Source organism: Passer montanus, unplaced genomic scaffold (assembly GCF_014805655.1).
Source record: "Passer montanus isolate IOZ18808 unplaced genomic scaffold, ASM1480565v1 scaffold49, whole genome shotgun sequence".
NCBI lineage: Eukaryota > Metazoa > Chordata > Aves > Passeriformes > Passeridae > Passer > Passer montanus.
The window spans coordinates 1,557,445-1,581,725 of NW_024369818.1; the positions used below are offsets into that span (position 1 = coordinate 1,557,445).

Consider the following 24,281-nt stretch of genomic DNA (forward strand, 5'->3'; position numbering starts at 1 on the left):
TGGGTGATAAAAGCATTAGGAGAATCCTGAAACACAGTCCCCTTGGAAACAGCACATAATAAATACAATTCTGGGTAAAAATCTTTCAAATTTTATAAATAATTTATGCACAGAATCTCTGGAAAAATACGTTTCAAGTTTCATGGGAATGCACTGACCAGTGCAGTGGTGAAACCCTGCTAGATGCTCCAAGCCTAAAAGCCCAAACACCTCTCACTGTAATTTGGTACAGAGTTAAAAATAGAACAGTTAAATCAGCCACTTCCTAAGCATTTCCTGATTGTGCAACGTGAACAACTTTCAGTACAAAATATTACCCAGTAATTATTGCAATGAATAATAAATACGTCTCTATCACAGGAAAACAATCACCAAGTACCAGCCACGCTCCTAAATGCCTTTACAATAAAATTTTAAAGCCATGAATACACATACACACACAAAAAAAAAGGGGCAGGAGATTAAACCCCACTCAGTGTTCTGCAGGTTTGCATCTTTCTTTTTGACAATGAGTTCCTGCCATGCACTTTTTAAAGAGGGGCTGGGACTTTTACACAGGGCTGGAATATCATAAAGAGGGTGATGCCTTTTGGGGCTACCTAAAAAACAGAGGCCAGACAGAATTAAGGGAATAAAAAGCATTTCTATTTATTGAAGGGTCTTCAGGTACATCTAGGGCAGACAAAGCCCCCAGGGGCTGCACCCAAAAATGGATGATGGGTCGTGGGTTTGCACACTTTTATAAGTTTGGTCCATTTGCATATTGGAGGTTAATCCTCCAATTCCAGCTTCAGGTAATGAAGTCATTGACCCCAAGTTTGCTCCCCCAACTCACTTTTGTTTCCATTTCTCAGGCCTGAGGCAGTGAGGTGTCCTGGCCTGGAGAGGAATTGCTGTGTCTGCCCCAAGTGGGACAGCAGCAGCTCACACTGTGCATGGAGTTTAGAGTCACACACTAAAGAACTGCAGGGTCACAAATACATGAAAATAGAAAAGCTCCAATCCTAAGGCATCCAAGTCACTTCAGAAGCAAAACACCTGCCAGGCTCACTGCAGGCACTCAGCTTTCCCCAAAGACTCAGCTCCCTCAGCCTGCCCAGCCCGTGCCCCTGGCAGTGCCGTGCTGGGCACAGAGCTGGCTCCCCAACACCCCTGGGGGCACAGACACGGTCTGTGAGCTGGGTTTGGGTGAATTTGAGTGCCGGGGGAAAGGCTGGAGCAGGGATCCCCTGGGATCCAGCCGTGGCTGTGAGCACCTGCAGGGATGGTGCCAAGGGGCTGCGGGCAGGCTCTGCCCAGGGCTGTCCAGCTGGCCACAGGCACAGGGCACCAGTGAGAGCAGGAAACTCCTCCTGACTCTGGAGGCACTGGGCACTGCCCCAGGACGGGCTGGAGGCTCCATGCTCACAGATATTCCGTCCATTCCTGCAAGCAGGATGGGCACAGGGTGGCCAAGGTGACCCCCAGAGCCCCCCAGCCCTGCTCTGAGCCAGCACAGCCAGAGAGGGGCAGGCAATTAAAGGAGACAAAGAAAGTCATCTCTGCGATCTGTTCCTGGACAGAGAACAGAGGCTGCAAAATCAGCCTCCCCTTCCCTGCTCCGTGCAAGTGTCTCCAGCGCTGTGGGGAATTAACGGCTCCTTTAGCAAGATTATTAGTTCTTTTTATAGTTCTGCCTTGCCTCCTTTTCCTAATGAACCTAGCCGTGCATAAAGTATTCAAATTACCCTAAGTCAATCTGTTTTGCATGGGAATAAATCTCTACGCTGGTTGCAGTGTCACTAAGAGCTGGCAATTAAAGCACAAAGGAAGGGAAGTGATCAACTGCGAGTGCTGCTGCTGCTCCCAGAGCACAGGCTGCAGCGATACCTGCTCTCAGTGGCCCATCGACTCCACAGGTTAAAAACAGATTAAGAGAGTATTACAACTGTTGGTTTTGATTTTTTATTTTTTTAGATTTTTCTCCTTTCGGTTTTTTTACCATCATGCAATTGCAAAGCTGGGCTGGAACTTCAGGTGAACGCAAAACCACAAAAGAAAATTGTAAAAAAAAATAATTATTTCCTTCTTCAGGTAATAACACAGTGTTTTCTTAATACGTTATGTGTTAAGTTAAAACAAAGGGTTTGTTCATTAGATATGAAACTGGATCGGGCTGGCATTTCAGTTATTTGAGCAAGAATGTTGAAAAATCATTAAATTTCTATCACTTTCAACATGCACATTCACTTATCTCCAACATCTGTATTTACCTTTTTTTATGTAACAGACTGTATTGAATACAACACAAAGCAAGTCTGGCTCATAAACATGACTGACTATTCTGGCATAAAATCAACTCTAACATCAATAAATGGTAAAACTCCTTTTGTAAGGTGGGGATGGAGAAGGAAAATAAGAGTAAGTTAAAAGTAGTTGAAATGCAATAAAAAATCACTGCCCAAAGGCTCAGGTGTACTTTGAAAACATGCAAACATGACTAGAAAACGTGATCACAGGTTCTGTGTGTACCAGCCAGGCCTTCTGGGTAACCCCACAGGGAGAGAATTGCATTTCTCACTTTCATCTTAGAAGTCCATTTCTTTTAAAAGCAGGGCACACCCACTCTGCTCCCATTACAGACATTAAAATCTATCTCAGAAGTGAACACACGACCTTCAAGGTGGCCTCTCAATCTGCTGAAAGGATCTTAGAGCAGCGAAAGGTAAAAGAGTGAAGGACTAAAATGGAAAACAAAGCAGATTTTTATATCACAAAATAATCTCCATCTTTTAGCTAGCTGGATCAAATGAAAATGAAGTAAATATAAAATTAAATGCTGAGGAACCAAATCAGCAGTTCCTTTTTAGTACACATAACCCTGGAATGCAATGGTGACCCTGCAAAAAACAAATGGACTTTGTTATAAAAACAATTCCTCGCTCAAGCCTTCTTGCACTCAGCTGAGTACCAAGATGGGAATAAACCCTGCAAAATCTATTTTTCCTTTCCTTAATGCTCCTTCATTAGCTCTGTTATTAAAAGAGAAGTCTCAATAGCTGCCACAGATTTATTAACTCAGCAGCTTGTTATCAACACAGAACTCGGTTATATGAGGAGAAAAATAAATGGTACTTTGCACAACTGCAGTACTAAGATTAAGTGACTTTTTCATTTCATTTTCTCCTTATCCACTCTTCCAGGTAGTAACTTTATGCACTCCTAATTATAAACCCTATTTTTTATGAGCAATCAATGCTAGTATTAATAGAGATGTTGTGCAGTCCAATGGACTGGTCATGACACCGAGATGTCTGATAATGGAAAAGACAGAGTCTATAAACCATACCTCAAAGGTACCTGACTGGAATTTGCATTGTTCTGCAACAAGGAAAAAAGTTCTCTGCTATCATTATCTCTCAGCCCTGATATTAAAATTATAAATGTGTTACAAACTGCTACCTTGGGCTTGGTGCCTTCTTTGACTCCTTTTTCCCCTTCTCAATCACCTCCCCAAGGTGAAAGGATTGACCTTTCCACAGCTGACAATAATAATAATAATAATAATAATAATAATAATAATAATAATAATAATAATAACTGTTCCATGCTCAGAGAAAGGAGGTCCTGGTTTGACTTGCCTTGAAAATGATCACAGCAAGAAGGTAGAACTCTCAGCAGTTAATAAAATATTTAAAATTTCATCTTTTTGAAATAGTTTTGACTATGCAAAAGAGACAGAAATGCGTGCTGTAAGGGAATTTGTATGGCCCGTGCCTTTGGGAACCAATGAAAGCCTTTACATCAAACATTTATTTCTTCATTCATGTAAAATCTTGTTCACTAGGAAATCCTACTGAAACACATCTTGTTTTCATGAGCAACCAAAGGAAAACTACTCCTGCAGTCCCAAGCACTGCAGCAGTAAAACAGGGAAAACAGCAAGACAATTTCCTACAGGTGGGGGATGATTACAGAAAAAATGGGGAAATTACTAATTTGAGTAGGTTTTAAATGGATAAAGTGTCGGAGCAGAAGGATTCCAAGGATCAAACACCTCATCTGTAATAATGACGACACTGGCATTTACTCTACAGAAAAAAGTGAAAACCTGAATTTTGTTTTACAAGCATCACTTTTTTTTTTTTTTTCTGGCCAGGATAACCAAATATTTTCCAGTATCACTGATTAAAATTGTGACAAGTTAGGTTAAATTCAATTCACTTGAGCCTGGGTAGCCTGAAGTTTTCTCCTGGAGCTACCCAAGCACAGGGAAAACTGAACTCATAATTTGCTGTAACAGCACATCACCAACTGCTTGGAGAAACAACCCAAGTAAAAAAAAAAAAATTAATATTATTAATAATATTTTTGGTTTAGTTTTATTATTGTTTGTTTTATTTTTTATTATTTTCTTCCTTAATAGACTGCAGACCCCTTCATCACCTTTAGCATCCCACAGTGAAAAGTACATTTTTTGGAAAATGGAATTGGTAGAACCTCAGGCAGAAGCAGAACTGACCCAGAATAAACCAGCAGGGAAGTCCATCCACAGCCAGCACCTCTTTAGCAGCTGAGCACTGCCTGTGGTACTGCCTGGTTTGTCCCTCTGACATTATTGGAGATCCCAACTGAGAAAAAGGCCAGGAAAGGAAATTAAGAGCATCAAAACTGCTGTTGCTGTCTGGAGCAAAACCCTTTTTGAGAGAAAATGGCTCTCCTAACCTCAATTCTGTTAAGATTCAGCCCATCTCTGTGAGATTTGATTTCAAATTGATCTTTCAGAATGTATGGCCTATAGAGAAAAAAAAATAGCAATAAGGTAAAAATCAGTTATGGGAGAAATACAGCTGAAATAACACTGCAGAAAAGGGGCTGAAATAGCTCTTTTCAAAAGATCCTTATTGCCAAGAGATGAAACGAGCAAATAAAACACTTCTAACTGGGTTAAGGGACACTGTAGAGTTAACATGTTTTCTGTTAATTTTTAGGTATTTAAACCACTCTCATTTCAACCCAAAACTGCCTGGCAAAATCTGCCCTTGGCCCTTTATTGCCATCACACCAGGGCATCTGACTTTTACTTGGATTTGATATTTCTGTAATCAAAAATGAGAACAGACCAAGTGATCCAACATCCCTGCTCTCAGCTTTTTGTGGTTTTTTTTGCTAAACAGAACCTCAAATTCTTGACAATCAAAGTTAAATGCCAGCTAAAAAGGTTATTTTAGCATCAGTTTCAAAGAAAACATCGAGATTTCAAGCAAACCCTGGAGCTGTAAGGTCAAATTCTATAAATCCTGGTTTATTTTGGTCTAGGTCAAGACTTTCATGTGAAAGCTGAGTGATAACCTGGGTTTATAAATGTTATGATCGAGAAACAGAAACTTACCCTTAAGCCAAAAGGAAAGCAAAATGTTTTTGGTGTTTGCTTTTTTGTTGTATTTGTTTTATTGTAAGCCCCCAAATGAAGACAGCACAGCTGAACACATTAATTATAAAGACATCATTTGTTAAAAATGTGTTCCTGGTTACTGGGATATTTACAAATACATTGATCTGTGAGGCATTGAGGGGGAAGAAAAGGTTTAAGGAGAAATAAGGAGGAAGAAAAAGCACTAAGGACAACTGCAGCACTTAAAAGGATGTCTCTGAAGGCTGAATGGTTCCTCCTCAGGAAAAAAGCAGAAACACATCTCCTGAGTTATCTGCAGGAGTCAGGAGTGTCGTGTTCTGTTCACAAACACTGCCTTCAAAGCTGTTCAGTCATTTAGGTAACACACAGCACCTTCATTTTAAGGTTTCCAGACTATTCCTTGTGAACAATTTCTCCTGGAGAAGATATGTGGCTGTTTGGAGCCTCTTTAACTTGCTAAATAAATTTGTTAATACCCAGCAGAGCTGTGGTACAGAAGCAGGTCTAAAATACAGAGAGTTAAGGAATTTAAGCCCTGCCACAAAAGAGTTTTACTCAGATTAAAAGGGAACAAAGCCACGTCTAATCTCTGTGCTGCCACTCAGACCCAGCTTGCTGGGCACTGTTAATTGTAGCCTTTGAGCCGAAGGAAAATGCAGAACATCAGTAGAAAACCCATTTATTTGTGTCCTGTGTGTTAGACACAAAAATGCTTTAGAAGGGAATAATGTGGGAAGTTTTAATGCTAAATGGCATGTGTGATGACATTTACCAGCTCAGCTCAATCCAGCTGTGACCACGGCCAGCACAGCGTGGCAGCACAATGAAAGTCACACTGCTGCAGCCCAATTTGAGGATATTGCCCGTCTATATCGTAATTCCAATAAAGGAATAAATACTTACCCTATTTAGAGCTGAAGTTCAGTATTTGTAGATGAAAAATGAATTTGTAAACCCTATTTTCAAGTAATCACTTTAAAGGAAATTTCAATATTGCTTACTCCGGGCCTTAAGATTTCCAAACCACCCGAAAAACAAAGAAAGAATTGGCCCAGTAAGATAAGATTCCGTAAACCTTTAAATGATCTGTTTAATATTTTAATTTGCCTTTGCTTTCTTGGTTAATAGCACCACTTGGGATGTGCAGTGAAAGCTCTTCCACAAGAGCTGCACGGAAAAGCCTTAGCAGGAGACAACACATGCCTGCCTCAGGGGTTACAAGACAAATCAATCTATTTTTCTCCTTTCCTCCAAGGGTAATTGGCCTTTAAAATTACAGAGAAAAATAGGCCTTCATGTCAGCACAATGCAGGCACACATACAGCCATTTTCCATTTCTTTTGCAGTTGGAATTCTCAGCTGAGAGGTAAACTTATAAAGGTGGGAAAATAAAAAGAAGATGAAGAGGAACGATTGCATCAGTTCAAATCCCCTCCAATAACAAGCAGCACTGTGACCAGCATTTGAGGCTGGAATTTACTGAAACCTTCTATGAATAGCTGTCATTTTCCTAGGCAGTATTTTTTTATTCTTGATTGTGATAAAATTTTCTCGAGTTTTTATGACAGCCTGTACCGCCAGCATTCATGGAGATTTATCACAGAATTTAGTCAGACTGAGGAGTTATAATTATTGCTTCATTTCCCATAAAATCTCACAAAGTAATACTGATTTTTACCTCATTCTTCTGAAATTGCCTTTTGCAAGGAGCAATCATGGCTATGAATATCCCTAGAATCCTTCTGCTGTGCTGTACACATAATCACCTACAGACTCAGTTCAGCCTTTGAATACTGGTAAATTGTATACAGTGCATTTAAATTGGCTAATAAATTGTTTGATAGCAGTGAAACTCAGATGATAGTCTTCTTACTTTTCTGATTGCTATTAAATCTGGTTTGCAATACATTAATCACATTCTACTTTTAATAAGAGATTGTCACGTGAAAATATTTCCTTGTGCATAAAGATGAGCAATCAGCTAAGCTACCACTGATGTATAAAAACAAGAAAAAAGTTGGAAAAAAGTCAAAACAACTTAGTGTTTTAAAAACAGAACCAATATTCCCTCGAAACAGTGCTGAAAGCACAAAACCATTCATGTGACCTCGCTCACTGGGAGTGTGTGTACAGGTGTAAAGCAATTATTAGATTTGATATCTGAATGAACTCAGGCTCCCATTAGAGCCTGAATGCTTCAGTGACCCTATTATTCTCCTTCCAATGCTCCCAGACCTGATCAACTTCATTATTCTGACTAGTGAAACATTTAGGACATGAACGTATGATTTGTTTTAAGCCAAATGAGACAAATGAAAGCACTTCATAAAACAACTCCAAGAAAAGAGTAAGACACGTGAGAATCAAATGTGTCAAATCCAGCAAGGTCAGGACTAAGTAACAGCAACAAAGAAAAAGAGAGAGAGATCCTTGATGATAAAAATACATTTATTCCGATTTTTTTCCCTTGAACTTCTCATTTGTAACCTCTCCTGCACAGTGAAAACATTTAGCTGATGAATCAGAAGGGTGAACCAAGTTTCAGAGAGTAAATTAACTGTCTGCTTCAGTGCTTAAAGAATCCAAATCTCAAAACACAGAGATTGTGATTCTTCTTTCATGACTACACACACACTTTTAGTAGTTGTCCAAAAGTAAAAGTAGAGCCTCTACTCAAAAACCACTTCAGGACAGATTTGCTGATGTGAAAGCTGTGTTTCCCTGTCTTAATTGTCCCTACTATTTCTCTGCTAAGGAAATGCCTGTGACACTGCAAAATCCATTTTAAACAGATCTGTCTGGTGCTAATCCTCTGTATTCTTCATCAATCATGAAATTTAAAATGTCCTATTCCCAGCTCCCTTGTGCACACCTCCACTCCTAGAATTGGTACTTACTTTGGAAGTGAGGTGACTGTGAGGTTACAAAGCAGGACAGGGAATACAAACAGTGATAGGTTCTGAATGTGACAGGCACAGGGAACCGGAGTTCCCATCCTTCCCATCCACTGTTCCTGTCCCTAATGGAGTCGGGCTGGCACCCCAGGGCTCCCTGTGAGCCCCAGTTCCCATCTTTCATCCCACTGTCCCTGTCCCTAAAGGAGTCGGGCTGGCTCCCCAGGGCTCCCTGCAAGCCCTGGAGTTCCCATCCCTCATCCCACTGCCCCTGTCCCTAAAGGAGCCAGGCTGACACCCCAGAGTTCCCATCTCTCATCCCACTGTCCCTGTCCTGAAAGGAATTACACTGACACCCCAGGGCTCTGCATCCCTCATCCCACTGCACCTGTCAATAAAGGAACTGGGCTGACACCCCAGAGTTCCCATCCTTCCCATCCACTGTCCCTGTCCCTAAGGGAGTCGGGCTGGCTCCCCAGGGCTCCCTGTGAGCCCCAGTTTCCATCCCTCATCCCACTGTCCCTGTCCCTAAAGGAGTCGGGCTGGCTCCCCAGGGCTCCCTGTGAGCCCCAGTTTCCATCCCTCATCCCACTGTCCCTGTCCCTAAAGGAGTCGGGCTGGCTCCCCAGGGCTCCCTGTGAGCCCCAGTTTCCATCCCTCATCCCACTGTCCCTGTCCCTAAAGGAGTCGGGCTGGCTCCCCAGGGCTCCCTGTGAGCCCCAGTTTCCATCCCTCATCCCACTGTCCCTGTCCCTAAAGGAGTCGGGCTGGCTCCCCAGGGCTCCCTGTGAGCCCCAGTTTCCATCCCTCATCCCACTGTCCCTGTCCCTAAAGGAGTCGGGCTGGCTCCCCAGGGCTCCCTGCCCTCGCTGCTCTCCCTGACGAGCTGCAGAGCCTGCTGTGAGCCTGCAAGAGTTCCCATCCTTCCCATCCACTGTCCCTGTCCCTAAGGGAGTCGGGCTGGCTCCCCAGGGCTCCCTGTGAGCCCCAGTTTCCATCCCTCATCCCACTGTCCCTGTCCCTAAAGGAGTCGGGCTGGCTCCCCAGGGCTCCCTGTGAGCCCCAGTTCCCATCCCTCATCCCACTGTCCCTGTCCCTAAAGGAGTCGGGCTGGCTCCCCAGGGCTCCCTGCCCTCGCTGCTCTCCCTGACGAGCTGCAGAGCCTGCTGTGAGCCTGCACCGAGCCTGTTCCTGCCCAGCCACACTGCCATCACCTCCCCACCCAACGTGGGACGTTCAGGGAAGAGGGAAGGCACAGGAGAGCAGCAGCAGCCCGTGCTGAAGGCGCTGCCTGACATCGGCCTTCACTCACAGAAGGATTCCATCTGACAGAACAAAGGCAGGAGAGAAGGCTCCTCACCTCCCCTCCAAAACTGCCTGATGGAAGTCAATACCAATCCCTTGCACAGCCACAATCAAGAGCTGACAGATGAAAGTCAAGGGGGAAGCTTGCCAGTAATTCCCTACAATATTTTATTAAAGAGCAGAGTGAGGATGATGCCTTAGGATTTCAGCTTTCCTAGTTTCAAATCCTGCCCTGCATTAGGGTATAACTCTAAACTCCAAACAGACTGTCAGTGTCTTCACATTTCGGTTGGACAAAACAATCCCTCAAGGCCTGGAATTCAAGGACACCCACAGCCTCAGGCCCCAAATATATAAACAAAAGTGAATTGGGGGGAGCAAACTGGGGGTGTGTGAGTTCATTACCTGCAGCTGTAATTGGAGGATTAACCCCTGATATGTAAATGGACCAAACTCGTAATTATCTGAAAAACTCATGACCCATCATCCATCCCAGGTGCAGCCTCTGGGAGGCTCTGACTGCCCAAGGTGTGTCTGTGGAAGGCCTTTAATAAATACTTTGTTCTCCTAACCTGTCTGGCCTCTGCTCCAGGCAGCCACTCCGAGGCAGCAAGGGCAGTGCTGGGCTGGGAGTGATGCCTTCAGTTTAACTTTCGTGTTTCCCAGACTCTGCACTGCACTGGTGTGTGACTCTGAGCCCCACACACAGTGCCAGCAGCTCTCCTCACAGCTCGGGCACGCACAACAATCCTTTTCCAGCCCAGAACCAAGGACAAGCTGCAGCTTCAGCCCAAAAAGTGCAAACAGCAGGGGATGGAGGAGAGCAACCTGGGAGGGTGGGACTGCATCACCCGAGCTGGAATTGGACAATGAACCCAATGTGGAAATGGACCAAACTTATAAAAGTGGGAAAACTCCTGACCAGGAGTTCATCCTGGGTGGAGCCCTGACCAGGCTCTTGCACTGCCCAAGGTGTGTCCTGTGAGGCCTTTTAATAAATCCCCACTTTATTCTCTAACTCTGCCCAGCCTCTGCTCCAGGAGCCTCTCAGGCAGCAGGATCACCCAGTGCAGGCTCCTCTGCCAGAGCCCCAACACTGCAGCCACATCCCTGCACAACTGCTTTGGCCTCTGCACTCAGCATGACAGCAAAGAACTCAAACACAGCGAGAAAAGGGAAATTCTTTCCAACCAGGAGCTGGGCAACACTCCTGAAAAGAAGTATTTCCTACTGGTTCATGTAAACTGACTCTTCTCCATACCCAGACAATGGCAGTATTCCTTGCAGCCTGCAAAAGTCATTCTTCTGTATTTTTTATGCATCAGAAAAATATTCTCTCTCTATATAAATATACATATATAAAACTCACTCTGCAAGAACTTGTAGCCTACAAGTAAAACGAAGTATTTTAAATAATACAATAAAGGCAGAATATCCATAATTATTTTTTGATTAAATAAAATATCAGCATTTTTTATTCATGGCTAGGTTAACATTTACAATTCAGCATTTTGCAATATTTAAATAGAATTGAATATGCTATGAGAAAACTTAAAACTACATCACTCCTGTATGGCCGGCTGGCACAGGCCATGGTTTTCTGTGCCCACCTGCATTTTAGCACAGGACATGAAAGAAAAGCTCCTGCTCCAGCCTGGCAGGATGATCTCACCACCACCTGTTACCTCCCTGCACGCCCCAACTGAGAATAACTCCATCCTGAAAGTGACTTTTAATCTGTATTATTTGCATGTGCAGGTTATGTGAATGTGAAACTGTTGCTTATTAAAATAATTCATACAAGAAAGTAATTTAGACTATACATGGCAGGCTCTGAGGTAAAATATAATAACTTTTAAGAACTTAGGAGTCTAATTTCTTTCTTGGCTGAGCACGGACAACTCCATTATGATTCAGTGTGAGAACCCCATGCTCACATAAAGCAGAATTTGACCCTTTCTGTTCATATAAAGAATAAAAATATAGAAGCAGTTAATGCTGGGAGAGGGCAACAAGGTGTCCCTAAATAGCTCAAAACAGTTTCTATTTATCAACACTTGTATCTGAGGAGGGTTATTTTTTGTGCTGCTCCAAATTCACTCAGGTTTTTTCTCTCCAGATGCACAGGGACTGAACCAGGTCCCTCCTTCAGCTCCCACAAAATGGGAGGGATGTAAAGAATGAAGAAATATATTCACATTCTCTTGGGCTGCAGGGGAAGCAGCGCCAACACCTCCCACAAAGGTACCCAGGAAGGGTTTGGGATTTAAATTGTTCTTCACCCTTTTCCAGGCTGAAGAGGAATAAGGCCAGGGGAGCAGAACAGGCTCAGCATGGTCACTGCTGAGAGGGCACAAAAATGAGCAATTTGGGGACAATGAGCAATGTGGGGACCCCAGCAGGTCCTGGGCACAGAGAGCTGCCTGGCCCATCAGGGTGAGCTTTGCTGCCTGAGCTTCTCTCTCACATGGAAGAGACTCCAGGATCCTTCACCACCTCTTTGCTTGAAAACTTGAGACTTGAAAAATAAACTTGAAAAATAAAAGGGATAGAGAGAGAAATACAAAAGTAAGAGTAAGGTGGAGAGCACAATGGCAGAGAATTTGTACAGACACAAGTTTCTTCAAACCAGGTTGTAGACAGAGTGATGAGTCTAGGATAATGATGGCCCTTACTGTCATTGTCAAAACCAAAAGTAACATGAAAAGCACAGGATGCTCTAGCATGGCAGGTGTCCTCTTTAGGCTGTGTATGAGCTGGCTTCCTCTTTGCTTTAAAACTAACAATCCAAGTATTTCAAAGTCATGGTTTTATTTTTTTCTTCCAGAAATTTGTATTGGAGTATGGTTTTGGTTGTTGGATTTTTTTGCTTTTTTTTTTCCAAACAGGATTTTAAAATACTTGAAATGTTTTCAAGTTCAATCATTAAACTCACTTGAAAATAATGATTTGTGCCACAAAATAAACATGATTTCTCTTTCCAGTTTTGTTCCCATTTAGAGATCTTGTTTGCAGCACCACTCCAAACGTGGTTTTACCACACAGACGAGGAAATTCTGAATTTGGGTGAAAGAAAACAGTCAGGAGTTTCTCTCTGGGGTGGGAGAGAGTAGGAACTTACGCAAATTTTGCTGCTGGATAAAATGATTAGGAAAATACATCCTTAGTGCCACTAAATCACATTAATCCATCAGCTATTTTCTGCCCAAAGCTGGTAATGTCCTTTAGAATTATGTTTTGCTGTATATAAACACTTTTAACTACAACCTCCTTCTATTCCATCCGAGGGAATATTTTTTTCACGCTTGAACTAGTTTCATCTTCAGAAATAACAAAGGCAGAGTGTCAGTAGTTCACACCTCTTTGTGACTCACTGGCCACGGTGGCTTTTTATCCATCACCCACCCCTTCCCTGAGCTCTCCCAGAGCTCCCAAAGCCAGGGGTTCTCATTGCTTTAAACTCAAATCAGTGCAAACCAAGAGCAGCTTGTCCACTCTGCTCCAGAAAAGGCCATTTTGTTCAATTAAACGTTTGATCAAAGGACTTGTTACCTTTTTTGCTTGTGTCCTCCTTAAGAAGATGTTTTAGACAGGGTTTTCTGTAAAACAGGGCTGAGAATTTGCTGCACTTTCATGATAACACCTGCTGCTGTCCAAGTACTCTTTTGCACTGGATACTCAAGGAAACAATTATATAAACTTACAGGGGGGAAAAAAAGACATTTTTGATGCTCTTAGAAGTGTTTCATCAGCTGTTTATCAGGAATGGAAAAAAAAAAGCCAAAAAGAGATCAGCAAACTCCTCCAATTTTCCAACCTAATATTCCAATAGAAAATAGCAAAAAGCTGCAATAGTAAATAAAAGAGAGCTTGCATTTCAGCTTAACAACTTGACTTGCAAGTTTTCTAGGCTTTGGATACAGAAAGTCATCTCTAGGGACTTTTCTGTGAGGATGGGGACTTTCAAATGTAGGGTGGTTTTAATTCTATGAAATTCACAGCTGTGATTTTGGAATTTCCTACTCAGCAGCAGCAGCAAAGAAAACTGTAGATGAAATATTTTCAAAAGGTTTACTACAAAGTTTGTTACAGAGATTTTTTTTTCCCCCATAAACTATGCAAATCTGGCTACTTATATTCCAAGAGTTCTACTGACTCAGTTTAAGGCAAATAACTATTTCATAAAACAGCGTGCTTGCAGAGGGCTGGAAATGATATCTCACTCCAGAAGGGAAAAATCCAAGGAAGATAAATACTCTTAACTGTGCAAAGTATTTTCAGATGCCTTTTAGTTCTTTCTTATAAGAACACAGTTAAATACTCTTGGAATGCCAGTAAAAAAGAGCCAGAGTGCTAACTGCAATTTGATTTATTTGGTTTGAGTTCTTATTCAAACTCAAGCCTGATGCACTTCAAGTGCAGCCCAGCATGAGAGAGCCTCAATATCTGCAAAGTCCAGCAGGAAGGATTAGAAAATGTCACAACACCTTCAGGGCACAGCAGATCCTTAAAATAGGGAATGATTCAAGAGTCTGAGCAGGAAAAGTCCAGCAGGGTGCCTTCAAAAAACCTGCATCAGGCTGGAAGGTCTGTGAACCTCCCCTCTTTAAATACCATCCCTTTGCACTGCCTGCTCACCCACGTGGACAAACCTGGGCACAGAAGGGACCTTCCAAAAGGTACACAAAAATGCTCTGGATTATTTAAAATAAATATTTCTGGTTTTATATATGTACATAAATGTATATTTCAGAGGAACACCAATTTATGCCTTTTGACAGGCAAAGTTTCACTGGAGAAATGGTAAACAGCTGACACCCAGGATTTCTGATTTTTCTTTGACATAGGCAATCACTGCTTGTATCATGTCTGGGAATTCAGAAGCTTTGCAACAACTCAGACAAAATGGTTCTCACTCTGTTTCTGGTCACATATGGGTCTCTGGACTTGGATTAGCAATTAAACAAACAATTATGGTTTTGCAGTCTAAAGACAACACTTAAGACACTACTAAATCTAGTAAATGTTGGCATTTTAAACTCACTCTCAGAGCATTTCAAAAATCTCTGCCATCTAAAACCTGAGTAGAAAGATAAAGGTCTAAAAATGTTCTCAAAACCCAATAAAATTAATATTAATTGAAGTTCTGATAGACTGACTAAATGAAGGACCAAAACTTTTTTCCTTTAAAAAGCAATGAAATGTAATATTGAGCCATTTTCAACACTTCCCCCAAAGCATTCTTCAAACAGAGAAGTCAGGTTTAGGGTAATTACATGGAGCAATATGGCTCCAGCACATTCTAAATGTTCTGAAAATACATTATTACACAAGATATTAATTCTTCCTCAGGAAGATTTTCAAGCACTGCCATAATTTCCACTTTTCCTTGGATGTTCCTTGTCCAGGGCCATCCCCTGCAGACGAGGCAGGAGGGATCAGGGGAGTATTTTGTGCTGCTGACAACATTAATTCCATTCTCATTTGCCACCACCAGACCTCTCAACTATAACAAGGCATGAACAGCACACTGCAGTATTTTGTTATGAAATATCTATGTACATTTACAGATTATTTTGACTCTGTATAGCTCTGAGTTACTTTTTTTTCTCAGTTTCTGCTGAGTTTGCTCATAATCAAATGTTTTTTTCAAATAATTTCACTTCCAGTGATTTATTTCTGCTTCACAAGATGAAGTACAAAAGGTTCAATCTGCTGCTAAGAGTGCACCTCTTTAGGGAGTAATAAGGAAATGTGATATAAAGTTTCAGAATCCTTGCAAAAAACAAAACAAGGCAACGGTAACCATGAGGAGTTCATGATTTTTGTGTGTGAGTGAGGATATTTAACAGGTTTATCCTAACTGCACTTTGCCAAGAGCTATCTGGTGAGATCCATGACAGAGAGAAAACTGTTTTGCATATTAAATTGTGTCACCAACAGCCCGTTAGCTTTCTAAAAAAGAAAAAAAATAAGAAAGGGAGGGTCTTCACACCAATTTGGCACTGAGAAAAATAACTGACACCCACCAAGTCTCAATAATATGTTTGGAAGCCTGCAAGAAATACAGAGCACTCTTATTCGTGTGAATAAAACATCAGTTAACTTACAGAGCAGCTAAATCCACAGGTATAATCTGATTTTCCCCAAGCTGTTTTACAACAATCCAGCCACTGCAGGACAGAAAAGGAATTTATGGAGGAACAGACTGAGTGTGGTACTGGATGGAGGGGAGGTGCCAGTGCTGAGAGGGGCAGAGAAGCTGCTCTGAACAAGCAGGAATCCTTCCAAAAGCTCAGATATTATCTAAATTATTCCAGCAAAGCAGCATGATCTCCGCATCACCCCAAAATTCCCAAAGGCAGCCCCTGACAAGAAGCAGCAATGTTATTTCCACCCCAACACGTGAGAATGGATAAGAGCAGGAGGCTTTTCACCCTCCCTCTCTCCCAGTGATAGATGTCTGGCAGAATTATTTCCTGTTCATCTCAGTGGTGCTGAAAATCTCACTAAGTATCTTTAAAAAATCCCAGGTCAAATACAGAGTCAGCATTGAAGGAAACCACTTAGCCCTGGATATGCTGGGTCTAATCCTGGTAGTTTAGCCACAAGTTAAGCTGTCTTTCCTCCTTCCTCCCTGAAAATGGCTTTATCATCCTGCCTGGCTTTGTGCAATTAAAAAGCTCCCTGCCTGTAATTGACAGCTGATGGAACCAGACATTAATTCTTATCCTACAGAACTGATATTTAATCTGTGATACTAATATTGCCCATATTCAGATAATTCACTAAAATCATTGATTCTTCTGTCTCCAATCCCCTGCCTTTGCAAAATCTACTTTTCATACAAATTAATTCAGGTCAGACAGGCTCTGTAAGAAAGGAAGAAAACTCAGTCTAGGAAGATGTTGTGTCCTGCTTTTTCTTTCAGGTGAGCTGGACACAGACGACTGCTCCTGTGGGCTACAGAGAGGTTCAAGGACTTGGTCTTGTTGGCTCATGTGAAGAGAAGGGCTGGGACAGGATCTAACAACAAAAATCACAAAATCTCAGTCAAACATCCTTGGGCACAGCCGGGAGGTAAAACAAGAGCCAGCAGCCCATATTTATATTTAAAAAACCACCTATTCTGCCCAAGGAATGCAGGGCTGGGGTGCCCAGGGCTGGGCAGCTCTGCAGGAGATGAAGCCCAAAGCCCTTTCAAACATTCCTCACACCCCATCAGCTCACGGCTTCTTGGCAAGCACATGGAGGCATTCAGAAATAATAACTATTAACATTAGTTATTTTGGGCTTGTCATTAGTATTTACATCCACGCTCTTAGCAGCTCTAAATGCCAAGGCTCCTGTTTCAGTGAGATTTTTCAAAAAGGAAAGGGCTTTTTTTTTTTTTTTGCCAATTTATCATTTCTAATCTGTTCAAAGCTTAAGCCAGAACTCTTCAGTGAGACTTCTTCATAAATAACTGTAGAAAATTAAAATAAATTAACATCTATTATTTGGCTTCATCCTTAAAATAGTTAACATATGCCCATGGGCTACAGCATATACAGAGAAAATAAACCAAAGTTTTAGAGGGGGGATCTTCACCCCCTTCTGAGGACTCAGAAGGTATGGCAGAACGAGGACTCCCAAAACTACCAGTAATGGTCCAGAATTTAATAGATATGAAATGTGATTAATAATATTTTCACAACTAAAACCCTAATCAGTTTTCCAGAACCCTAAATCAGCTCTCAAATTCATCTCCTGCCACCTCCAGCAGAGCACCCAGAGAGGAAGCTGGGCAAGGGCGGTGAAGGAGGGGGAAGGCAAGTGGAAGACTGGGAAAACTTAGCTCTCCTTGCTTAATTGCATTAATTAGATTGCTGATGGACTCCACCGCAGAACCACAAGGCTGACAGAATCTGCTCTGTACCAGCAAGTAAGGACATTCCAAGAAAAGCAGCGAGTTTTGACAAATTCTTGAGATGTCACTGATTTGTGAATGCGCGTATGAGAGGAAAAGGACATGTAACTGAGAACAGTCAGCACAGACAACAGCAGGAAATTCAGAAGTTAAAAGAAACCAAAGGGGGGAAAAAAAAAAAGCCCATCAGACTGCTTCGTGATGTGGAGGCTTTTTTGGTGTTGTTTTGTTACTTTTTGTGGCCTTATTACAGCAAAGATGCAGGAACTGGAGATTGACAGATGTCTCTCAAGTGTGCGTGGTCTGAAAGCATGAAGCACAAGCAACTTTAGCTTTGCTTTTTATGACATGTGCTAAAATTGGAAACAAAATAAATTACAGGGCAACTTCAAGGCAAGAATAAACTGGTTGGTAAAAACTGTCCCAATCATCTTTTTTTGCTTGAGTTGTGGAATAACTTTCAGCCACTACTGAAAACTGAACCTGCCAAGGAAACCTTTGTTCAGGTGGGATCTTTGCCTTAGAGGTGAAATGGGAAAAAAGCCCATAAATCAGAAAAGCATTATTAAAACCAGCTCTTATTCTAGAAAGTATAAACATTAATTTTTATAGAAAAACTTTGTATAATCAACAGGAAAAGAGAAAAAGATAAACTAACTTTCATGACAGCAAACCAGACTGATTTTGACCTTCTGACTAAATATTTTCCTGTAGCTTCTAAGTACACCTGCTTGTTAACCACAAAAGGATTCACTGCCACTTAATTAATTCATTAAAAAATGTCATTAGATCTAGAATTTAAAATACTTCTTCAGACTGAATTCACAACACATCTTTGCTTTTAGTTCCTGGCTTTTTGAAGCTGGACTACAGAAGCTAAAACATGATTTAGATTCAGAAATTCACTGAGAGCTGAATATTGTGTCCTCAAGCTCAGGATAAACACAGAAGGAAGAACAAAATACAGGCAAGAAATGTGATTTATTTTCAAAGGACAGACGGGATGACATATGGGTTCAAAATACTGTAAAGACTCCAAGCCTAAAGCCATAAACACATCCATAATATGTGGAATATATGTCCACTGCTGATGTGTGCATAGATGTACACAGATATATCTGGGAGAAATCCATGGCATTTCGAGGAGCTGATCAGAAATCTGTCACAGTAGGAAAAACTAGGCAGAGAAATTAATTAATTGGGAATAGCAGAGCTGAGGAAAATGTTTTCCTAGAGTGTCAGAGAAGCCATGAAATTCTGTGCAGCAGCATTTGTAAGTTAAATAAAAAGCAGACTAAAGGAAGCAGAGGATGAAGTGACCTCCTGTGCTGGTACACACAAACCTGTCCACATGCTGGGGGAAGGTTTTGTGCCCACCAGAGCCAGTCCTGGCCACAAGAAAAGCTGTGGGACAAGGTGGCCCTGTGGGCACTGGTGCCTCAACCCAGAAATCCACAAAGCAAGGAACTGTCACAGTCATATTTTCTGGAAAAAATCCCTTCACCCAGGATTTTGTTCCTGGGAAGCTGGGAAGCCTCAAAGAAAAAGGAAAACAATAATTATCTCATTTCCTTCCCCTGTGCTGTGCTGCTTTGGAATGTGGTTGGAGATTGTTTACCCACAGGAGATTGTTTCATTGGGTTCATGTGAATTATTTTGACTCAATGGCCAATCAGGGCCAAGCTGTGTTGGGACTCTGGAAAGAGTCATGAGTTTCATTATTATCTTCTTAGCTTTCTGTAAGTACCCTTGCTGCATTCTTTAGTTCAGTATTCTTTAATATAATGTAGTATCATAAAATAATGAATCAGCCTTCTGAGAACATGGAGTCAGATCCATCATTCCTTCCTGTCATGGGGCACCCCATAAATGCAATAAGGAACAGACCACAAACACCTCTGATCATTGGTTTTTCTTTCAGAGGTTCCTGGGACTGAGGAGTGAAGCAATAACTAATTAATGAAAGCACAGCCATTTAAAGGAATCACAAAGTAGAATAACCAGCTCTCAAGGGCAGGTCCTGGTGAGGCAGTGCCACAATATCAAAGTCTTACCTTCAGCTTGAGCTTTCCTTATCTTAAATTGACCAAGTCACCCAGAAACCAACTCTTACTTTCCTCCACACAGCTGATTTTTAATACAGCATCATATATGATGCATGCACAGGGCTACATCAATTCTGGGCTGGAATGGGTATGAAAATATGTTCTAAACACTCAAGCAGCAATCCTCAGCCAGCTGTGGGGGTAAAAAAATAAAATGTTCAAATGCAAAGGAGGATTTATGAATTGAATTTATTTTTTATCTACCAGTAAGCCTAAGTTGAAATATGAATAACTGATTTAACACTGAAATGGTATTCAAATATTTGACTCCAATCCCCTATTGCTTCTAAATTCATTCAGAAGTCAAGATTATTAATTCTTCCTGACAGAAAATCAAGATTTAATGATCATCTGATAACCCTTAGGAATTACAAAGTAAACTGAGATGATAATTCAGACAAAATAAAATGATTTTACATATATAAGGAAAACATCATGCAGGATATCCATTTAGGCATTTCCTATGAAGCAGTGACTAATTTTTAGGAAAACACAGAGCAAAGAACTGACTTGGTGTGTACACTAAAAGGTAAAAGGGGCCTTCATTAAAACCTGCAGAGCTTTAACCCTGTGCTTTGATCAAACAGACAAACTGAACCCCTCAAGCACTCCTCCAAAAAAGCCTGGAATGGGAGAACACGGGGAGGAATTTGAACCCAGTGACCTTGTGGAAAGACTGCTGCTCACTTTAAGACAACACTGCTCTCCAGATCAAGGCATCTATTCACCCAGGGCCACCAGGCCAAAGAGATGCATTAAAATAATGTGCTGTGTGCAATTTTACAGAGCAACTGATTTCAGCCTAGTAAAAATGATATGCAGTAAATGATTTTTAGGTAAATTTTTAGCTTTCAGGTCATGTCTGCAGGGAAGGAACATTAGAACCAACAGTGGTGTGAAAAATGGGGATGCAGAAGCTGTACAGTCTGTGCATTGATTTTTTTTCTTTTTTTTTTCTTTTTTTTTTTTGCCCCAGAGCTCTCTCTGGCAGCAGGAACAGTGTAAAACCAAGAACAAGCCAATGACAATCCATTTATATAGAGAATCATACAATATCTCAGGTTGGAAGGGAGCAACAAGGATCACCAAGTGTGGCTCCCTGCTCCTTGCAGGATTACTGAACACTGAACCTGGGCTGAGCAGGTGCTCCGGGGCTCAGATTTGGGGCTGTGCCCATCCCATGGGAGCCTCACTGAAGGATTACTGAACACTAAACCTGTGCTGAGCAGGGTCCTGGTGCTCTGGGGCTCAGATTTGGGGCTGTGCACACTCCCTCTGCAGTGGATGGAGCATTGCCTCTCCTCGATGCAATTGCCATAAAACACAAACCAGGGCAGCAGTTCTGTGAGCATTGGGTAAAAGTTACACCAGAACACCAAAGTGAGCTCCAAAGGCAGCTCCAGTGAATATTCTGTGTCCACCAGAGCCAGTCCTGGCCACAATAAAAGCTGTGGCACAAGGTGGCTTTGTGGGCACTGATGGCAATGAAAAATCCTGGCAAAAGCTTCCCTGAAATTCCCAAAAATTTAGTTGTATAAACTTGAAACAGGATTTAGAGGTTGCTGCTAATCTGTCCCCTGGAAAAACCACTCTTGCTGATGGCAGATCTGTTTGTTTGAGCCTGAGCATCCCAGGAATTTCCATGCAATGGAAGCACCAGGGGTGGGAAGGTGCCCTGCAGGTTATGTCTGAGGGGAAGAGACCAAAACAGCTGAGAACCCTTCCCTCAGCCCAGCTGCCAGCATGTAAGGGGCTAAGAAATGAGAGATGCTTGAACAAAAACCACACCACAATCTCAAATTTTTGCCTTCCATAAAAATCTTAACACCTATCACTGTGGAATACCAAGAAACTTTGACAAAGCACAGCTTGATTTTTGGTTGTTTGCCTTGACTCGCCTGTCCAGCGATTGACAAAAGATTTTGGAGATCTTCTTTCCATCTGCAGAAATGATGGGTGATGATCTAGGAACAGCCTTTCAAAGAAGAGCCCTTCCCTTCTGACCCCTGCCCTGCCACCAGGTGTCTCAGCCAAATGCAGCTGTGGTTTTAGCAGGACACATCTGCCCTGGCCAAGGGCTGCCATCCATTTCCCTGCCATTCCCCTCACATTTACACTGTGTGTTTAATCTCTGTAATTTTCTGATCTGTATCAGAACAGTTCTGAATTTGCACACAGGGCTCCCATTAAGTGGGTTGCAGAATGCACACTGAGCTAAAGGTGAATGAGTTGTCCTTCATGCTAACTTTATACCACTTCTGGGGTCCCCAAAGATGCCATTTTACCCATAAAATCCATTTCTTTGCTATTTTCAACATAAAACTTGAAAGGTGCTGTGAAAAGTGCTGAATATCTTCAGTGGCAAAGGAGGAACCTGGGATTTGCAGGAAGTAATTAACTTTCTTTTGCCTTCCAAGCCCTCCCCATCTCAATCTTCCCATTCTGCTTTGTCAGTCTGGAAAAATCTGGAGGAAGCATCCCACGATTAAAGAGAGGCTTGAACCTCAAACTGCAGCCAGATCCTGGCAAGAGGACTGGAAAATGAGCAGAAAATCAGCTCTGGTTCCAGTGGGCACTTTGCGAAGTGAGCAGGGAATCAGCTCTGGGTTCAGTGGGCACTTTGGGAAGTGAGCAGGGAATCAGCTCTGGGTTCATGGGCACTTTGGCTCAGGAGAGCTCAGCCCACCCCATGGGGCACAGGCAGAACTTCTCTGGACAAAGCACTGGTGGCACTGCCACCTCTGAGGGGTCACAGCCCCATCATTGTTACCCTTTAAAGGGACACAGCCTCCTCACTGTCACCTCTGATGGGTCACAGCCACCTCACTGTCACGTTTTAAAGGGTCACAGCCCCCTCAGAGCCCCCTGGGGCTGCCACCCTCCCCAGCCCAGCCTGAAATGCCAGAGCTGGCACAGGAGGAGTCACAGATGCTGGCATTTGTGCCATCCATGTCTCCATGCAGTGAACAGAAGTGAGAGTGACAAATGATGCCAACAACGATGCTGTTGTGGTTTTAAATGAGCCACACCCCCCAAATTTCCCTTTGGATTAACGTTCCCCACAACTTTTATTATGCTGGTCCAAAAAATCCTCACATCTTGAATATTTTAATTAAAATGACTGCTCTCCTATTTTAACTTTCTGGAAAATACACCTACTCCAAGAGCAAAGGCTGAGCAAATGTTCACAGAACATTTCTGCACACGATGAGGAAAATTGAACTTTTTCCACTAGAAACCTTTTCCCATCTCAGTAGAGCAGAAAAAGTTCTCTGTTTTGAAGACAGTGAATGAAATCTTTGAAAACTCCAACTCATACCAAGAAATACATACAATAAAGTCCTCAAACACGTTCCTACAAGTTCTTCAATAAATATAAATTCCTGTTTCAGTTCCTTCCCCTCTGTCCCTCCTTCCCTTCCCCTCACTGTGCTGTTTTATTGGAGCCTCAGAACATTTAAATCCATCCTCTCACACTCAGCACCAGCCCGAGGTGCCCATGGCCAACAGGCCAACCTCACCTTTCTAAAGCCATTCATATTTCATGGAAAGCTCTAAATTATGGAATCTTCTCTTTCCAGAAGGTCTGAGACCAAACTGCAGAGCCCTCCACTTCCAGCACTGTGTGCACAGACACATTCTAGATCCATCCATACAAAAGTGGGTGCCTAAAAACTTCCTCTGGACATAAAAACTTCCTTTGTTCTGCCAGACTTTATCCAGCTGCTAAAAAGCTGATTTTAAATACACATCACTATTAAATGATGCTGAAGTGACTTTTTTCTCCTTCAGAATACAGGCATACCCTTTATGTTTCTAACAGTAAATTATATCTGACATTTAAAAAGCAAGTTACCCTAATCCAGAGCTCTACCACAACAACACCAAGAAAGCAATGAATCTTTCCAGAGGAAAAACCCATTTCTTAAAAAATTCAAGATAATTTTAGTCATGAGTAATTGAAAATGTAATTTAGAATTCATTACTTTGCGTGGTTAATTACAGCAGAAGAGTTCCAAAAGATGACGATGATCCAATAAAGTAATATTTTTTTCTGAAACATGATATCAGAGTAAGTAAAATAATAAATGCAAATTAATATGGCTATTTGGATTATGTTGAAAACATTAAATGCATACCAATGTGCAACTCCGTCCTGAGGCTGAGGCATTGCACCTGCAATCATCTCTTGGAATTCAGAGAATTGAACAAGTAGAGAAGTCTCCAAAACTCCTGCCAGGCAGCTCTGTATCCTTAATTCAGCATTGGAATGTTTTTATCTGTGTTTGATAATGTTTTTGTGACTGTGCCATCAGTCCCCAGCTCTCGTGAAGGCCAGAATGGATTTCCCAGCCTCGACAGCCACAGGACCCAGCAAAGCCAAGGCTTCATCTCTGTTCCTCAGGAATCCTGCACTGCTCTTCCAAAGGAAAACACAGGCCCCGTGTTTAACCAAAACACCTCCTTCAGAAAGAGAATAAAGCTCCTTTGCAGGGACTGCCTGCAACCCACCTGCAGCTGCAGAGCAGCAGCAGAACCTGTGACCTTATTCCTTTTTCATAAAGGGCACTTAAGCTAAATGAACTCCTTGCCCACGCTCCTGGAAAACAAAAGTCTGGGTTTGACCCAGGGTTGCTGCAGCAGTCCCCAGAGCCAGTCTCTTTTCCCTGTGT

General features: G+C 42.2%; 1 protein-coding gene across 1 annotated transcript in view; it reads right to left on the reverse strand.

The window, feature by feature from the left end:
* DIAPH2 (diaphanous related formin 2) overlaps positions 1 to 24,281 on the reverse strand; it is a 170,639-nt gene that overhangs the window by 4,782 nt on the left and 141,576 nt on the right. The window lies entirely within an intron of this gene.